The following is a 19,774-nucleotide window of genomic DNA, read 5'->3' on the forward strand; positions in this document are numbered from 1 at the left end:
TAATAACATTTAATATTGTTGGGTACATAACCGGGAGTGAACTAAATAATTGATGTGGTGTTTTGCATGTTGAGCTCCACTTAATTTGTAGGATTGTTTGTGCACTTTGCCATTCCATGCCTCATTAAACCGGACATGCATCATACTTGTTTGTGCATCATGCCATGTTTATGCTTGTGCATTTACCATGTTGTTTGTTTCTTTCCGGTGTTGCTTCTTAGTTCCGGTAATGTTGCGATTGTGAGGATTCGTTCGACTACGTCCGCTTGTCTTCTTCATGGACTCGTTCTTCTTCCTAGCGGGATTTCAGGCAAGATGACCGCTACCCTGGATCTCAATACTATCATTGCTATGCTAGTTGATTCGTTCTATCGCTATGCTGCGCTACCTATCACTTGTTCTTCAAGCCTTCCCAAATTGCCATGAACCTCTAACCTTTGACACCCTTCCTAGCAAACCGTTGTTTGGCTATGTTGCCGCTTTTTCTCAGCCCCTCTTATAGCGTTGCTAGTTGCAGGTGAAGTTGAAGATTTCTCCATGGTGGACAGGGTTTTGTTGGGATATCACAATATCTCTTATTTAATTAATGCATCTATATATTTGGTAAAGGGTGGAAGGCTCGGCCTTATGCCTGGTGTTTTGTTCCACTCTTGCCGCCCTAGTTTCCGTCATACCGGTGTTATGTTCCCGAATTTTGCGATCCTTACGCGGTCGGGTGATTTATGGGACCCCCTTGACGGTTCGCTTTGAATAAAACTCCTCCAGCAAGGCCCAACCTTGGTTTTACCATTTGCCTCACCACCACCTATATTTCCCTTGGGAGTAATTAACCCAAGGGTCATCTTTATTTTAGGCCCTCCCGGGCCAGTGCTTGTCTAAGTGTTGGTCCGAACTGGGCAGACTGCGGGGCCACCGCGGGGCAACTCGAGGGCTGGTTTTACTCATAGGCTGACCTATCCGGTGTTGCCCTGAGAACGAGATATGTGCAGCTCCTATCGGGATTGTCGGCGTATCGGGCGGCTTTGCTGGTCTTGTTTTACCATTGTCCAAATGTCTTGTAAACCGGGATTCCGAGTCTGATCGGGTCTTCCTGGGAGAAGGTCTATTCCTTCGTTGATCGCGAGAGCTTGTCATGGGCTAAGTTGGGACACCCCTGCAGGTTATAATCTATCGAAAGTCGTGCCTGCGGTTATAGGCAGATGGGAATTTGTTAATGTCCGGTTGTAGATAACTTGACACCAGATCCGAATTAAAACGCATCAACCGCGTGTGTAGCCGTGATGGTCTCTTTTCGGCAGAGTCCGGGAAGTGAACACGGTTTTGGGTTATGTTTGACGTAAGTAGGAGTTCAGGATCACCTCTTGATCATTACTAGTTGACGACCGTTCCGCTTGCTCTCTTCTCGCTCTTATTTGCGTATGTTAGCCACCATATATGCTTAGTCGCTGCTGCAGCCTCACCACTGTACCCCTGCCTTTCCTATTAAGCTTTGCTAGTCTTGATACCCATGGTAATGGGATTGCTGAGTCCTCGTGGCTCACAGATTACTACAACACCAGTTGCAGGTACAGGTTGTGCGATGATTATGACACGAGAGCGATGCTTGCTTGCGTTGAGTTCTTCTTCTGCTTCTTCGATCAGGGGATAGGTTCCAGGTCGGCAGCCTGGGCTAGCAGGGTGGATGTCGTTTGAGTTTCTATTTGTGTTTCATCCGTAGTCAGATGATGCTCTTATGTATTGTGATGTTGTATTCGTGTGGCATTGTATGCCTTATGTTTGTATCCCCATCTATTATGTAATGTTGATGTAATGATATCCACCTTGTAAAAGCGTTTTCAATATGCGGGTCTATCCTTGGTGGGACCTTCGAGTTCCTTTTGGATAGGGTCACATATTGGGCGTGACAACTCAAGTCTAGCAACGGGGGCGTATGTCTCACCATAGTCCATACCTTTGACTTGAGTGTAGCCTTGGGCGACGAGACATGCTTTGTTGCGAACTACTTGTCCATCTTCATCTTGCTTGGTGCGAAACACCCATTTGGTACCGATGATGTTGTGGTTTTTGTCGGGCTTCTCAACCAATGTCCAAACTTGATTTCTCTCAAAGTTGTGTAGCTCTTCATGCATGGCGTTTATCCAATTCGGATATTCCAATTCTTCTTCAACCTTCATAGGTTCAATGCTAGAGATGAATGAATAGTGTTCACAAAAGTTAGCTAAACGAGTTTTAGAGCGAGTGAATCTCCTGGTTTGGATATCATTGTAGATTTGCTCGACGGGATGGTCTCTGGCGACTCTTGCTCGAACTCGTGAAAGCTTTTGCTTGGATCTTGGTGGAACATCTTCTTCATCTTGTTCTTCTTCTTGGCCTTCTTCATTGTTGATGTTGGTGTTCTCTTGTCGTGGTGGAGAAGGAGGTTGTTGATGTTCATCTTGGTGTACTTCCTCGTTTTCTTTGTCTTGGTGTGTTCCACTTGTGGATGCTTCCGTATCAACTCTTGGTTCACCTTGTCGTGAGGTAGAAGCTTCCACTTGGACGGAAGAGGTACTCTTCTTCACCTCCGTTGGACGAATCTTGCCAATAGACAAGTCTTGGATTGCTTCTGAAGGGTCTTTGTCTCCTACATCAATTCGCAATTGCTCTACTTGTGAGCCGTTAGATTCATCAAACTTCACATCTACCGTCTCTTCAACCTTTCGGGTGAAATTATTGTAGACACGGTAAGTGTGAGAGTTTGGGCCATAACCAAGTAGGAAACCTTCATGATATTTAGGAGCAAATTTAGAACGACGATGCTTATCAAGAATGTAGCACTTTGAGCCGAATACTCAAAAGTATCCAACTTGGGGTTTGTTACCGGTGGGGAGCTCGTATGCCGTCTTGCCGAGTAGCTTGTGAAGATACAAGCAATTTGTTGCATGACAAGCTGTCTCAACCGCTTCCGCCCAAAAGTGCTTCTGCGTCTTGTACTCATCAAGCATCGTTCTCTCCATTTTGATGAGCGTCTGGTTCTTCCTCTCAACAACTCCATTTTGATGAGGTGTGTACGTAGCCGAGAACTCATGTGAAATCCCTTCTTCGTCAAGAAAGGTGTCCACATTGGCGTTCTTGAACTCCATTCTGTTGTCGCTCCGAACCTTCCTGATCTTCACTTCAAATTGATTTTGGGCCTTCCTAGCGAAGTTTTTGAAGATCTTTAGGACCTGCGATTTATCATCGAGAAAAAACACCCATGTAAATCTTGAAAAATCATCAACTATAACTAGACCAAAAGAATTTCCACCGAGACTTTTGTAGGCGTTGGGACCAAAAAGATCCATGTGAAGTAGCTCGAGTGGCCTCCTTGTGGTCATGATGTTCTTCACGGGATGCCTTCCTCCAACATGTTTACCTGCTTGACAAGCGCTACAAAGTCTATCCTATCAAATATGACATCATTAACGCCAAGGATATTATTTCCTTAAATAAGCTTGTCAAGGTTTCGCATACCCACATGACCTAGTCGTCTATGCCATAACCAACCTTTAGAGGATTTAGCAATAAAGCAAGTTCTAGGTTGAGCCTTTTTAGTGAAATCAACAATGTAAAGATCACCTCTACGAATGTCGGTAAAGACCATTTTATGATTATCTCTACGAAACACTTGGCAATCTACTTCAGTAAATAGGACATTGAGACCGAAATCAGCAAGTCTAGATACTGAAAGTAAATTGTAGCCAAGAGATTCAACGAGCATGCCATTTTGTATGGAGCTATCATGTGAGATGGCCACCTTACCGAGGCCAACCACCTTACCCTTTGAGTTATCACCGAAAGTGACATACTTTCGAGGGCCGTTGTTTTCAGCAAGCTCACGAAACATATCATTATCTCCGGTCATGTGATCGGTACATCCACTATCAAGAACCCATTCCTTTCCTCCTGCCATATATCCCCGAAGATTTGCCATAAGACCAAAGTGTCTCATTGCATCATCAAGATCAAAGTCACTATCATCATCCTCATCATAGTATCCATGTTCAACATCGTCATGTCGTGGATCAATTCCTAGAGAGGGTGATTCATTAGAGTGAGTTTGACAATGATCTTCTTTATGAATTCAAGTAGCTTCGGATATAATATCGCTAATGATTCCAACATCTCCTTTGGCACGCATAAGATCTGTAAGCTCAAATAGACAATCACCAAACATAGGATCATTGGAATTCATCTTACTCAAGGCAATAGACTTATGGAGAATCTCATCTAGATTTTTCAAGGAATAATCTGGAAATCGTTCCTCAAGAAATTTCCATATGGTGTAGTGATGACCCACAAGTATAGGGGATCTATCATAGTCCTTTAGATAAGTAAGTGTGTCGAACCTAACAAGGAGCAGAAGGAAATGATAAGCGGTTTTCAGCAAGGTATTCTCTGCAAGTACTGAAATAAGTGGTAACAGATAGTTTTGTGATAGGATAAATTGTAACGAGCAAAAAGTAACAAAAGTAAATAAAGTGCAGCAAGGTGGCCCAATCCTTTTAGTAGCAAAGGACAAGCATGGACAAACTCTTATGATAGGAAAAGCGCTCCCGAGGACACATGGGAATATCGTCAAGCTAGTTTTCATCACGCTCATATGATTCATGGTCGGTACTTTGATAATTTGATATGTGGGTGGACCGGTTCTTGGGTACTGCCCTTAGTTGGACAAGCATCCCACTTACGATTAACCTCTATTGCAAGCATCCGCAACTACAACAAAAGTATTAACGTAAACCTAACCATAGCATGAAACATATGGATCCAAATCAGCCCCTTACGAAGCAACGCATAAACTAGGGTTTAAGCTTCTGTCACTCTAGCAACCCATCATCTAATTATGACTTCCCAATGCCTTCCTCTAGGCCCAAATAATGGTGAAGCGTTATGTAGTTGACGTTCACATAACACCACTAGAGGCTAGACAACATACATCTCATCAAAATATCGAACGAATACCAAATTCACATGACTACTCTTCTCCCTTGTCCTCAGGAACAAACGTAATTACTCACAAATCATATTCATGTTCATAATCAGAGGGGTAATAATATGCATAAAGGATCTGAACATATGAACTTCCACCAAATAAACCAACTAGCATCAACTACAAGGAGTAATCAACACTACTAGCAACCTACTAGCACCTATCCCGGACTTGGAGACAAGAATTGGATACAAGAGATGAACTAGGGTTTGGAGATAAGATGGTGCTGGTGAAGATGTTGATGGAGATTGCCCTCTCCCGATGAGAGGAGCTTTGGTGACGATGATGATGATGATTTCCCCCTCCCGGAGGGAAGTGTCCCCGGCAGAACAGCTCTGCCAGAGCCCTAGATTGGTTCCGCCAAGGTTCCGCCTCGTGGCGGTGGAGTCTCGTCCCGAAAGGTTGCTTCTTATTTTTTTCTCATCGAAAGACTTCATATAGGAGAAGATGGGCGTCAGAGAGCCACCAAGGGGCCCACGAGGTAGGGGCGCGCCCAGGGGGCGCGCCCCCCACCCTCGTGAGGAGGGTGTGGGCCCCCTGGCCTTCATCTTTGGTGACGATTTTTCTTTATTTATTTCAAGGTATTCCGTGGAGTTTCAGGACTTTTGGAGTTGCGTAGAATAGGCCTCCAATATTTGCTCCTTTTCCAGCCCAGAATTCCAGCTGCCGGCATTCTCCCTCTTCATATAAACCTTGTAAAATAAGAGAGAATAGCCATAAGTATTGTGACATAACATGAAATAACAGCCCATAATGCAATAAATATTGTCATAAAAGCATGATGCAAAATGGACGTATCAACTCCCCCAAGCTTAGACCTCGCTTGTCCTCAAGCGAAAAGCTGATAACAGTAAATATGTCCTCATGTTTAGAGGTAGAGGCGTCGATAAAAATAAAATATGGACATGAAGGCATCATGATTATTTCATAACAGCAACATATAAAGATTTTGTCATATGATTATTTATGTTCAAGTGATGATCTTTTCACAAAGCCAAATCATGAATCAGAAGCCTTATTGGGCACTAACAATTATAATCTCAGTCATTGAAGCAATTGCAATTTATCATAACATCGAAAAGATTCTATGTTAGAGCTCAAAAGCAAGTCCACATACTCAACTATCATTTAGTCCTTCATAATTGCTAGCACTCACGCGATACTTGTGGTTACGGAGTTTTAATCAGACACAGAGAAAGATAGGGGCTTATAGTTTTGCCCCACAACCTTTTTACCTCAAGGGTAATCTCAACAATAATAATTCATGCTCCCCCACATCCAATTAGATATGTATATCGTACTCTTTCCAACATGCTGAGCTTGCCAAAGGATAAAATGAAAAAGGTAAGGTGAAGATCACCGTGACTCTTGTATAAGGTAGAGGATAATAATAAAAGATAGGCCCTTCGCAGAGGGAAGCAGAGGTTGTCATGCGCGTTTAGGGTTGATGCACAAAATCTTAATGCAAAGAACGTCACTTTATATTGCCCCTTGCATGTGAACCTTTATTATGCAGTCCGTCGCTTTTATTGCATCCACAACAAGTTCGTACAAAGCTTATTTCTCTGCACTAATAAGTCATGCATATTTAGAGAGCAATTTTTATTGCTTGCACCGATGACAACTTACTTGAAGGATCTTACTCAATCGATAGGTAGATATGGTGGACTCTCATGGCAAAACTGGTTTAAGGGTATTTGGAAGCACAAGTAGTATTTCTACTTGGTGCTAAGAATTTGGCTAGCATGAGGGGGAAAGGCAAGCTCAACACGATAGAGGATCCATGACAACATACTTTATCTCGGATGTAAGAAAACATAACTCATTATGTTGTCTTCCTTGTCCAACATCAAATCTTTAACATGTCATATTTTAATGAGTGCTCCCAATCATAAAAGATGTCAATGATAATATATCTATATGTGAAACCTCTCTTTCCTTATTACTTCCTATTAATTGCAACAATGACCAAAGCTATATTTGCCAATTCCCAACAACTTTTAATCATCATACTCTCTCTATGTGAAGTCATTACTTTCACTAAGATCAATATGAACTCTTTGATTCTTTTTATTCTTTTTCTTCTAATCACCCAAAATCATGGCAAAACAATCAAGCCCTTGACTCAACACTAATCTTTATTATATAGCTCATGGACTCGATTACAAAGAAGGATCGTAAAGCAAAACTCAAAACTAGATCATGCCATGACTTTATTCTACTAAATCAAGATGCTACTAATATGATCGAACTAAGAAATAAGGTAAAGATAGGAGTTGTGATGGTGATACGATACCAGGGCACCTCCCCCAAGCTTGGCAGTTGCCAAGGGGAGTGCCCATACCCATGTGATTATGTCTCCTTCTTTGTTGTTGGCGTAATATTCTTGGCGATGATTCCCCCTCGGAATACAGTTCTCCTCCTCGAGCTTATTGACTTGCTGCTTGAGGTCCATTATTTCCTTGCGAAGCTTTCCTGTAACGGCTAAAGCTCCTTGCACCCAAGGGTGTTGCATAGCTGCAGGAGAACAAGAGGCACTCCTCCTCATATTTTCATAGGAAAGAAATTTAACATTGGAAGGGATAACCGAGTTTGGAATAGCTAAGCTTTGTAGTTCCCCATCGTAAACCCAGCTCGGAGGCGAGAGGTGACTTCTTGATCTTCCATGGCATCTACTCTCATTAGGTCAGCCTCCATATCTTCCTCCGTTGCCGGCCCAAAGTGGTAAGCATCGCTGTTTTCCCCTGGTTCCGGTGTCGGGTTAGATACCCGGCTCTCTCCGACTGACTCTTGAGAAGACATCTTGCGTTAATCTGCAACAGCAACTGCTCGGAACGAAAACAGTGGATATTTGCGTGATACGGTGGTCAAAACCTTCGGAAGTATATATAATGAATTTTTACCGACCAAAATACGTATTGTGCAAGGAAACGGAGTCCGGAGGGCACACGAGGTGCTCACGAGGTAGGGGGCGCGCCCAGGGGGTAGGGCGCGCCCTCCACCCTCGGTGAGGGCTCGTGTCCTCCCTGGACTGCTACTTATTTTTCTTTTCTAAATATTCCAAAACAGAGAAATATTGCCTTAAAAATTGTTTTGGAGTCGGTTTACTTACCGTACCACATACCTATTCCTTTTCAGAGTCTGGAACATTCTGGAAAGTGTCCCTTATGTATTCCTCCGGGGTTACGGTTTCAATAATATTGGTTTCAACATTTATAGGATTACCTGAGATATAATGTTTGATCCTTTGACCGTTTACCACCTTCGGATTTGTGCCCGCGAAGTTGTTGATTTTTATGGCACCGGAATGATAGACCTCCTCGATAACGTAGGGACCTTCCCACTTAGAGAGAAGTTTTCCTGTAAAAAATCTTAAACGAGAGTTGTATAGGAATACATAATCACCTACATTAAACTCACGCTTTTGTATCCTTTTGTCATGCCATCTTTTAACTTTTTCTTTAAACAACTTGGCATTTTCATAAGCTTGGGCTCTCCATTCATCAAGTGAGCTAATATCAAATAACCTCTTCTCACCGGCAAGTTTGAAATCATAGTTGAGCTCTTTAATAGCCCAATATGCCTTGTGTTCTAGTTTGAGGGGTAAGTGACAAGCTTTTCCATAAACCATTTTATACGGAGACATACCCATAGGATTTTTATATGCAGTTCTATAGGCCCATAATGCATCATCAAGTTTCTTGGACCAATTCTTTCTAGACCTATTGACAGTCTTTTGCAAAATTAATTTGAGCTCTCTATTGCTCAGTTCTACTTGACCACTAGACTGCGAGTGATAAGGAGATGCAATCCTATGATTAACGTCATATGGAACAGTTTAGGACAGAACAAGCCTCGGTAGAAAGCGAGCTTTTTTCGCGTATAGCTACCTCGAAGCCCAATTAGCGCACGGGCTGCCCCCTCAACTCAACCCTGACGAGTACGCAAACTTGGTCAGGGAGCATTTAGACGGTGCAGTTAGTATTGACCACTACCGCCAAGTCCATAATTCAAAAATTGATGAAGTCCACATAATGGAGCTCAAAAGCCGATTACAAAATCTACTTTTTTAGCATCTTGAAACCGCACATAAGAAATATTCTGAATGAATCACCATACAATAACATACGAGAGACAACTTTCTATTTTGTCGAACAACAAGTCGAACCCAATGAACAATTCCATTCAAAGGAATGTTCTAGAGTTTTTTCCACTATATTCGCGATATTTAAAAAAATGGAAGAAATTCTATGAACAAATTGGATCGATTTTTGATAAATCGAATTCAGTTAAGATAGGGGAAATTCAGATAGCAATTTCTGAGCCGTATGAGGTAGGAAACACTCAAGTACGGTTCTAAGGGAAGGAACTTCCTATTCCGACCGAGGAGAACAGGCCATTCTACAGGGTGATTCTGGATTTTTTGATTTCCTAAAAGAGTTTTGGTCTAACAGTTTTTTCTTGGAAGAAGAAAAAAAATAAAAGAAAGAATAAAATATGAAAGAAAAGCGTCCATTGTCTAATGGATAGGACAGAGGTCTTCTAAACCTTTGGTATAGGTTCAAATCCTATTGGACGCAATCTTATTTCTATCTATTCTTTAAATAACGATGGAGAGAAGAACCTATAATTAGATTTTCGGGAAATTTCCAAACGAACAATTTCAACGAAATCTTTCCATTTCTCATTTTATTATGTTCAACTTTATGTATTCCTCTATCCGTAGAGTACATTGAATGTACAGAAATGGCTATAACAGAGTTTCTGTTATTCGTATTAACAGCTACTCTAGGGGGAATGTTTTTATGTGGTGCTTACAGGTGGTAAGTTATGGGTAATGCGGGGGAACTTTAAGACGAGATAGAATACCTAATATGGGAGTGGTTTAAGTGAGAGAATATCTCCCTTACCAAACCAACTGAGCTATTTGCCATGTTTTTGACAAATGACCTAACTTTGATGTGATGGGCCCGGCTAGCCCGGATCATTCTTAGAGCAGTCGAGGTTACCGGAATTACGGCCTTCCGTACAAGAACTGGCACTATTGTAACTCGCTATGGGCCTCCTGCCTTCTCGAAAGAAACTGGCTTTTGAAGAAATTACTCTGCAATGGCCTACTTCTTCACATTCACCGTGCAATGCATGCAGTTATTGATAGACAGAAAAATCATGGTATGCATTTCCGTTTCTGTACATAGTTGGGCCCAGGCTAAGAAAGAAATAATAAATGGATTCCTCCCCCTTTAGCATATGCTTATGTAGCACTCCTATTTTGAATAAGCTTATGGGCAAATACTAGAATATGCTTTTCTCCATTCGGAGATTTATATTCTGTCTCCTTATTTTTGAAAATAAGTTTTTAAGCAAGTGAGCAAGCCATACCATTCATCCTCCACCTCATCTTACGGAAAGCACCATTAATAAAGTGTGCACCACCATCAGTCATTAAATATCTGGGGACTCCAAACCTCGGAAAAATAACTTCCTTAAGCATTTTAATAGAAGTTTTATGATCAGCACTACTAGTTGGAATAGCTTCTACCCACTTAGTAACGTAATCAACAGCAACTAAAATATGTGTGTATCCATTAGAGGTAGGAAAAGTTCCCATATAATCAAAGCCCCAAACATCAAATGGTTCAATAACAAATGAATAATTCATAGGCATTTCTTGACGTCTACTAATGTTACCAATTCTTTGACATTCATCGCAAGACAAAACAAACTTACGGGCATCCTTGAAGAGAGTAGGCCAATAAAAACCAGATTGCAATACCTTATGTGCAGTTCTATCTCCAGCATGGTGTCCTCCATAAGCTTCAGAGTGACATTTGCGTAGGATCTGTTCCTGCTCATGCTCAGGTACACAACGTCTAATGACACCATCTACTCCTTCTTTATAAAGATGTGGGTCATCCCAAAAGTAATGTCGCAAGTCATAGAAAAACTTTTTCTTTTGTTGGTATGTGAAGCTAGGTGGTATAAATTTAGCGACAATATAATTAGCATAATAAGCATACCAAGGAGTGCTACGAGAAGTGCTTATGACATTTAATTGTTCATCAGGAAAGCTATCATCAATAGGTAGTGGGTCATCAAGAACATTCTCTAACCTAGACAAGTTGTCTGCAACGGGGTTCTCAGCTCCTTTTCTATCAACAATATGTAAATCAAATTCTTGTAGCAGAAGAACCCATCTAATGAGTCTAGGTTTTGCATCCTTCTTTTCCATAAGGTATTTAATAGTAGCATGATCAGTGTGAATAGTTACTTTAGAATCAACAATACAAGGTCTAAACTTTTCACAAGCAAACACAACTCCTAAAAGTTCCTTTTCTGTAGTAGCATAATTTCTTTGAGCACTGTCTAAAGTCTTACTAGCATAATGGATAACATTTAATTTCTTATCAACTCTTTGCCCTAGAACAGCACCTACAGCATAATCACTAGCATCACACATAATTTCAAAGGGTAAATTCCAATCAGGTGGCTGAACAACAGGTGCAGAGACTAATGATTTCTTAAGTATTACAAATGCTTCTACACAATCATCATCAAAGACAAATGGTACATCTTTTTGTAATAAATTAGTTAGAGGCCGAGAGATTTTTGAGAAGTCCTTAATGAACCTCCTATAAAATCCGGCATGACCAAGGAAACTTCTTATACCTTTGATGTCCTTGGGACATGGCATCTTTTCAATAGCATCAACCTTGGCCTTATCAACTTCAATACCTCTTTCAGAAACTTTGTGCCCCAAGACAATACCTTCATTAACCATAAAGTGGCACTTTTCCCAATTCAAAACAAGATTAGTTTCTTCGCATCTCTGCAAAACTCGATCAAGATTTCTTAAGCAATCATCAAAAGAGGAACCATAGACGGAAAAATCGTCCATGAAAACCTCACAAATTTTTTCACAAAAGTCAGAGAATATAGCCATCATGCATCTTTGGAAGGTAGCAGGTGCATTACATAAACCAAAAGGCATACGTCTATAAGCAAAAGTACCAAAAGGGCATGTAAAAGTAGTCTTTGATTGATCCTTAGCTGACACAGGTATTTGAGAGAAACCAGAATAACCATCTAGAAAGCAATAATGTGTATGTTTGCATAATCTTTCTAGCATTTGATCGATAAAAGGTAAGGGGTAATGATCTTTCTTAGTAGCTTTATTTAATTTGCGGAAATCAATTACCATTCTATAGCCTGTGATAATTCTTTGCGGAATCAATTCATCTTTATCATTAGGAACAACAATAATACCTCCCTCCAGAAGCTTACCCACTGACTATCAGCAACGGGGTAAATTATACCTGCCTCCAGAAGCTTGCGTATTTCTTTTCTTACCACTTCTTTCATTTTAGGACTCAAACGTCGTTGAGGATCACAAACTGGTTTGGCATCCGCTTCCAAATTTATTTTATGTTGGCTAGAGTGGGACTGATGCCCTTAAGATAATCCAGAGTATATCCAATAGCGGCACGGTGCTTCTTCAGAGTTTTCAATAATCTTTCTTCTTCATGCTCTGAAAGGTTAGCACTAATAATGACAGGATATATTTTCTTTTCATCAAGATAAGCATATTTAAGATTATCAGGCAACGGTTTAAGTTCAAACACGGGATCACCCTTGGGTGGAGGAGGATCCCCTAGGATTTCAACAGGCAAATTGTGTTGCAGAATAGGTTCCTGTTTAAAGAATACTTCATCTATTTCCCTTCTTTCATTCATGAACATGTCATTTTCATGGTCTAGCAAATACTGTTCTAAAGGATCACTAGGAGGTACAGCAATAGAGGCAAGACCAATAATTTCATCCTTACTAGGCGATTCTTCCTCATGATGTTGTTTACTGAATTTAGAGAAATTAAACTCATGAACCATATCATCCAAGCCAATAGTAACAACATTCTTTTTGCAATCTATCTTAGCATTAACAGTATTCAAGAAGGGTCTACCAAATATAATGGGACAAAAGCTATCTTGCGGGGAACCAAGAACAAGAAAATCAGCGGGGTATTTGGTTTTTCCACACAAGACTTCAACATCTCTAACAATTCCCACTGGAGAAATAGTATCTCTATTGGCAAGTTTAATTGTAACATCAATACCTTCCAACTCAGCAGGTGCAATATCATGCATAATTTCTTTGTATAAGTCAATGGGTATAACACTAGCACTAGCACCCATATCACACAAGCCATGATAACAATGATCTCCTATTTTAACAGAAATAACAGGCACGCCTACCACAGGTCTATGTTTATCTTTATCACAAGGTTTAGCAATTCTGGCAGTTTCACCACAGAATTGAATAACATGCCCATTAATATTGTCAGACAAGAGATCTTTAACAATAGCAATATTAGGTTCTACTTTGACTTGCTCAGGAGGTTTATAAGTTCTAATATTGCTTTTACGAACACCAGTTGAAGCTCTAGCATGATCCTTCATTCTAACAGGGAAAGGTGGTTTCTCAACATAAGAAGTGGGAACAATAGGATCATTATAAGTGACAATCTTTTCTTTAACTTTAATAGGTGCAGATACTTTTACTTCTATGGGAGGATGATATTTAAACCACTTCTCCTTGGGGAGATCAACATAAGTAGCAAAAGATTCACAGAAAGAAGCTAATATCTCAGAGTCAAGTCCATATTTAGTGCTAAACTTACGAAAAATATCGGTATCCATAAAAGATTTAACACAATCAAACTTAGGTGTCATACCTGACTCCTTACCTTCATCGAGGTCCCAATCTTCAGAGTTACATTTAATTCTATCCAATAAATTCCATCTGAATTCAATAGTCTTCATCATAAAAGAGCCAGCACAAGAAGTATCGAGCATGGTGCGATTGTTATCAAAAAGCCGAGCATAAAAACTTTGCATAATTACTTCTCTTGCGAGCTCATGATTGGGGCATGAATATAGCATTGATTTAAGCCTCCCCCAAGCTTGAGCGATGCTTTCTCCTTCATGAGGCCAAAAATTATATATATAATTGCGATCACGATGAACAAGGTGCATAGGGTAATACTTTTAATGAAATTCCAACTTCAGTCTTTTATAGTTCCAGGATCTCATATCATCACATAGCCTATACCATGTCAATGCGTCTCCCTTTAAAGTAAAGGGAAGGCCTTCTTCTTAACAACATCGTTGGGTATACCTGCAAGCTTAAATAGTCCACAAACATCATCCACATAGCATAGATGTTCATCAGGATGCTTTGTTCCATCTCCTGTAAAAGTGTTAGCTAGCAGTTTTTCCATCAAACCCAAAGGAATCTCAAAAGGAGTTTCATTTTCAATAGGTTCAGCAGGTTGAGTAGGTTGAGGATCAACTCTTTGCTCTACTGGACGGGGTGAAGATACCCCGAACAAGCCCCTCAGACAATTACTTTCCATAGTAACAAGTGATAGAAAATTTCAGCACACTAAATAAATTTTTCCTTACCAAATTCCACCTACCAAAGGCGCTTCACTCCTTGGCAATGGCGCCAGAAAAGAGTCTTGATGACCCACAAGTATAGGGGATCTATCGTAGTCCTTTTGATAAGTAAGAGTGTCGAACCCAACGAGGAGCAGAAGGAAATGATAAGCGGTTCTCTGCAAGGTATTCTCTGCAAGTACTGAAATAAGTGGTAACAGATAGTTTTGTGATAGGATAAATTGTAACGAGCAACAAGTAACAAAAGTAAATAAAGTGAAGCAAGGTGGCCCAATCCTTTTTGTAGCAAAGGACAAGCCTGGACAAACTCTTATGATAGGAAAAGCACTCTCGAGGACACATGGGAATATCGTCAAGCTAGTTTTCATCACGCTCATATGATTCGCGTTCGGTACTTTGATAATTGGATATGTGGGTGGACCGGTGCTTGGGTACTGCCCTTACTTGGACAAGCATCCCACTTATGATTAACCTCTATTGCAAGCATCTACAACTACAACAAAAGTATTAAGGTAAACCTAACCATAGCTTGAAACATATGGATCCAAATCAGCCCCTTACGAAGCAACGCATAAACTAGGGTTTAAGCTTCTGTCACTCTAGCAACCCATCATCTACTTATTACTTCCCAATGCCTTCCTATAGGCCCAAATAATGGTGAAGTGTTATGTAGTCGACGTTCACATAACACCACTAAAGGCTAGACAACATACATCTCATCAAAATATCGAACGAATACCAAATTCACATGACTACTAATAGCAAGACTTGTCCCTTGTCCTCAGGAACAAAACTAATTACTCACAAAGCATATTCATGTTCATAATCATAGGGGTAATAATATGCATAAAGGATCTGAACATATGATCTTCCACCAAATAAACCAACTAGCATCACTACAAGGAGTAATCAACACTACTAGCAACCTACTAGCACCAATCCCGGACTTGGAGACGAGAATTGGATACAAGAGATGAACTGGGGTTAGGAGATAAGATGGTGTTGGTGAAGATGTTGATGGAGATTTCCCTCTCCCGATGAGAGGAGCCTTGGTGACGATGATGATGATGATTTCCCCCTCCCGGAGGGAAGTGTCCCCGGCAGAACAGCTCTGCCAGAGCCCTAGATTGGTTCCGCCAAGGTTCTGCCTCGTGGCGGCGGAGTCTCATCCCGAAAGGTTGCTTCTTATTTTTTTCTCATCGAAAGACTTCATATAGGAGAAGATGGGCGTCAGAGAGCCACCAGGGGGCCCACGAGGTAGGGGGCGCCCCCACCCTCGTGAGCAGGGTGTGGGCCCCCTTGCCTTCATCTTTGGCAATGATTTTTCTTTATTTATTTCAAGGTATTCCGTGGAGTTTCAGGACTTTTGGAGTTGCGTAGAATAGGCCTCCAATATTTGCTCCTTTTCCAGCCCAGAATTCCAGCTACCGGCATTCTCCCTCTTCGTATAAACCTTGTAAAATAAGAGAGAATAGCCATAAGTATTGTGACATAACATGAAATAACAGCCCATAATGCAATAAATATTGTCATAAAAGCATGATGCAAAATGGACGTATCATGTAGGCACACTTAAGAGTAGGCAAGCAAGCTATCAAGTTTCTAGGAAAACCTCTAGTGATAAGATCAATAGTTCTAAGATTGCGAATCATGTCAATTTACTCATCAAGAGTAGGATGCATAGGATCAACATGAGGTGCACAAGGGCTAACAATGTACTTGTTCAAATGATATTCATTGAAAATCACAAGCATCTCATTTTTCCACTCATGAAAGTACTCTCCATCAAGTATAGGCACTCTATGTCTAAGACTCCCCAAAGTAGACTCATCCATCTTCCTCCAATGGTGATTAAACCAAAGCAATGGAGACCAAAGCTCTGATGCCAATTGAAAGGATCGAGAAGAGGTGTCTAGAGGGGGGTGATTAGACACTAAGTGAGAAAAATAGCAGTTTTAAATTTCCTTAAGTTTGAGTGGAGTTTTGGCACAAGTTTAATATTCACAATACATAACAAGCAAGCATGCAAAGAGTATATGAGCAGCGGAAAGTAAAGCATGCAACTTGCAAGAATGTAAAGGGATGGGATTGGAGTGTGTAAACGCAATTTGGAGACACGGAGATTTTTGAGACGTGGTTCCGATAGGTGGTGCTATCGTACATCCACGTTGATGGAGACTTCAACCCACGAAGGGTAACAGCTGCACGAGTCCACGGAGGACTCCACCCATGAAGGGTCCATGGAGAATCAACCTTGTCTATCCCACCATGGCCATCGCCCACGAAGGACTTGCCTCACTAGGGTAGATCTTCACGAAGTAGGCGATCTCCTTGCCCTTACAAACTCCTTGGTTCAACTCCACAATCTTTACGGAGGCTCCCAAGTGACACCTAGCCAATCTAGGAGACACCACTCTCCAAGAAGTAACAAAAGGTGTGTTGATGATGAACTCCTTGCTCTTGTGCTTCAAATGATAGTCTCCCCAACACTCAACTCTCTCTCACGGGATTTGAATTTGGTGGAAAGAAGATTTGAGTGGAAAGAAACTTGGGGAAGGCTAGAGATCAAGATTCATATGGTAGGAATGGAATATCTTGACCTCAACACAAGTGTAGGTGGTTCTCTCTCAGAAAATGTAAGTTGGAAGTGTAGGCATGTTATGGTGTCTCTCTCCATGAATGAAGAGTGGGTGGAGGGGTATATATAGCCTCCACACAAAATCTAACCGTTACACACAACTTACCAATCTCGGTGGGACCAAATCGTGAAACTCGGTCGGACTGATTTAGCAAATAATATGACCGTTCGGATTTTCGGTGGGACCGACATGTCAACTCAGTGGGACCGATATGGTTAGGGTTAGGGCATAACGTAATCTCGGTGAGACCGATTACACAAACTCGGTGGGACCAATTTTGGTAATAAGCTAATCAGAGAGTTGGTCAGGCAAACTCGGTGGGACCGATTCGGTCATCTCGATTGGACCAAAATGTTACAAAGAGGAACAGAGAGTTTGCATTGTAATCTCGGTAGGACCGATTACACAAACTCGGTGGGACCAATTTTGGTAATGGATACATACAGAGAGATTACAATCCCATCTCGGTGAGACTGAGATCCCTATCGATGAGATCGAAGAGACTAGGGTTTCTGGCAGTGGCTATGACACCTGAACTCGGTGGGGCCGAGTTTGACTTTTGGTTTGGGACATATGTGGATGTGAGAGAGTGGTTGAGGGCTTTGGAGCATATCACTAAGCACTTTGAGCAAGCAAGCCATTAAGCAACACCGCATCCCCTCTTGATAGTATTGGCTTTTCCTATAGACTCAATGTGATCTTGGATCACTAAAATAGAAAATGTAGAGTCTTGTGCTTTGAGCTTGAGCCAATCCTTTGTCCTTAGCGTCTTGAAGGGGTTCCACATCCTCTAGTCCATGCCACTCCATTTTTGAACTTATCTGAAATATACTAGGTAAAAGTATTAGTCCAAAAAGAGATATGTTGACATTAATTACCAAAATCACCCAGGGAGCACTTGTGCTTTCAACACCAAAGTCCTTTCTCTAGGGCATCTGCCATGACAAAACCACGACAGGAAGCAAAGCAACCATGAGTACTCATCCAAAGTACTCGCAAGACTTACATTAGATCTATACTAAGTATGCATCAGTATCAAAGGAATGAGGTTGTATCTGTGGACTAGACTGCATAAATGCCAGAATAGAGAGAAAGGCCTAGCCTATCAAAGACTAGCATCTTCAAGCATCTTACAGCATCAGAAGAGTTAAGAGTAACATATTATAATAGTAGTAAGTATGTTGTAACGTCGCCCAGAGATCACTTCCTCGACTCCCTGCAAGAAAGCAATCCCAGAGCCATCATATCCATTACATGCCTCAGCATCCATTTCTAATTGTATCGATCGGGATACAACTCCGAGCATTCATTACCGTGGATATGACTATTCGAATAGATCAATCTTCCCTGCAGGGGTGCACAAACTTACCCAACACGCTCAATCAACCCCGGCCAGACACACCATCAGGTCATGACCGGCCTTGGCCGATCAACACGCCGTAGTCCTACCTAGGCTCAACAGAGAGGCCAGCACGCCGATCTACATCCTAAATGCGAAGGGGTCATGGTCCAATCGTCCTTTGCAATCCTGCACGTTGCCAGGAGGCCGAGATCAGTCCTGGCTACCTCCTTATACAAGGTAGGTGCTTAAGCGGACCACCCAGGCGCATGCCGCTAAACTGCTGACGTCAGTGAGCTTTTGGCAGAAACGTACGATGCAGAGTGTACATACTTATTCCCATGTGGTGGTTAGTGCGAAAAAGGCTAGAGGCCTACTCGGGTCACATAGCCAAACCATTAGTGTTTTGGGAGCGCGCGGTAACAATCAATGATCCACGATATGTGGTCCCGTCGCCCCATCTCATGGACTTACGGCAAGGGCTAAGAATGCCCGGTCGTGCTGCATAGAAAACTTGTGTGTACCCTCCAGGTCAACCCAACTACACATCAACTCACGGTACACTCATGGTCAACCTGACTCCACTTTTCTCTCATAGGTACCCCTCAGGGATGACCCGACTTCATCATGGTTCTGGGGTACGGTTGAAGTATCCTTGTGTTTATAATCATCATGGGGGAAATCCGAGGATTCACCCCCGATGGATTTCTACTCAATGGTCCATAACATCAAGGGGGAATATGAGTAATTGATACGTCACCAATGTATCTATAATTTTTATTGTTCCATGCTATTATATTATATGTTTTGGATGTTTAATATGCATTTATATGTTATTTTATATTATTTTTGGGACTAACTATTAACCGAGGGCCCAGTGCCAGTTTCTATTTTTTGCCTGTTTTAGTGTTTCATAGAAAAGAAATACCAAACGGAGTCCAAACGGAATGAAACTTTCGCAATGATCTTTCTTGGACCAGAAGCAAACTAGGAGACTTGGAGATGAAGTTGGAGACTCAACGAGGCGGCCACAAGGGTGGAGGGCGCGCCCCTACCTCGTGGGCCCCTCGGAGCTCTCTTGACCTAGTTCCTTCGCCTATATATACTCTTATACCCCAAAAACATCAGGGGGAGCCACGAAAACACTTTTCCACCGCCGCAACCTTCTGTGCCCGTGAGATCCCATCTAGGGGCCTTTTCCGGCATACTGTCGGAGGGGGATTTGATCATGGAGGGCTTCTACATCAACACCATTACCCTTCCGATGAAGCATGAGTTGTTTACCTTAGAACTACGGGTCCACTTGAGTGAGACCGAGGAGAGTGGAATT

General features: G+C 41.7%; 1 non-coding gene across 1 annotated transcript; it reads left to right on the top strand.

The window, feature by feature from the left end:
* The first annotated feature begins 9,519 nt into the window (after window positions 1-9,519).
* Window positions 9,520-9,591, top strand: TRNAR-UCU. The gene has a single exon. It is a non-coding gene; the product is annotated as a tRNA-Arg (tRNA).
* Window positions 9,592-19,774: the final 10,183 nt, after the last annotated feature.

This window comes from Triticum dicoccoides, chromosome 1B (genome assembly GCF_002162155.2).
Source record: "Triticum dicoccoides isolate Atlit2015 ecotype Zavitan chromosome 1B, WEW_v2.0, whole genome shotgun sequence".
NCBI lineage: Eukaryota > Viridiplantae > Streptophyta > Magnoliopsida > Poales > Poaceae > Triticum > Triticum dicoccoides.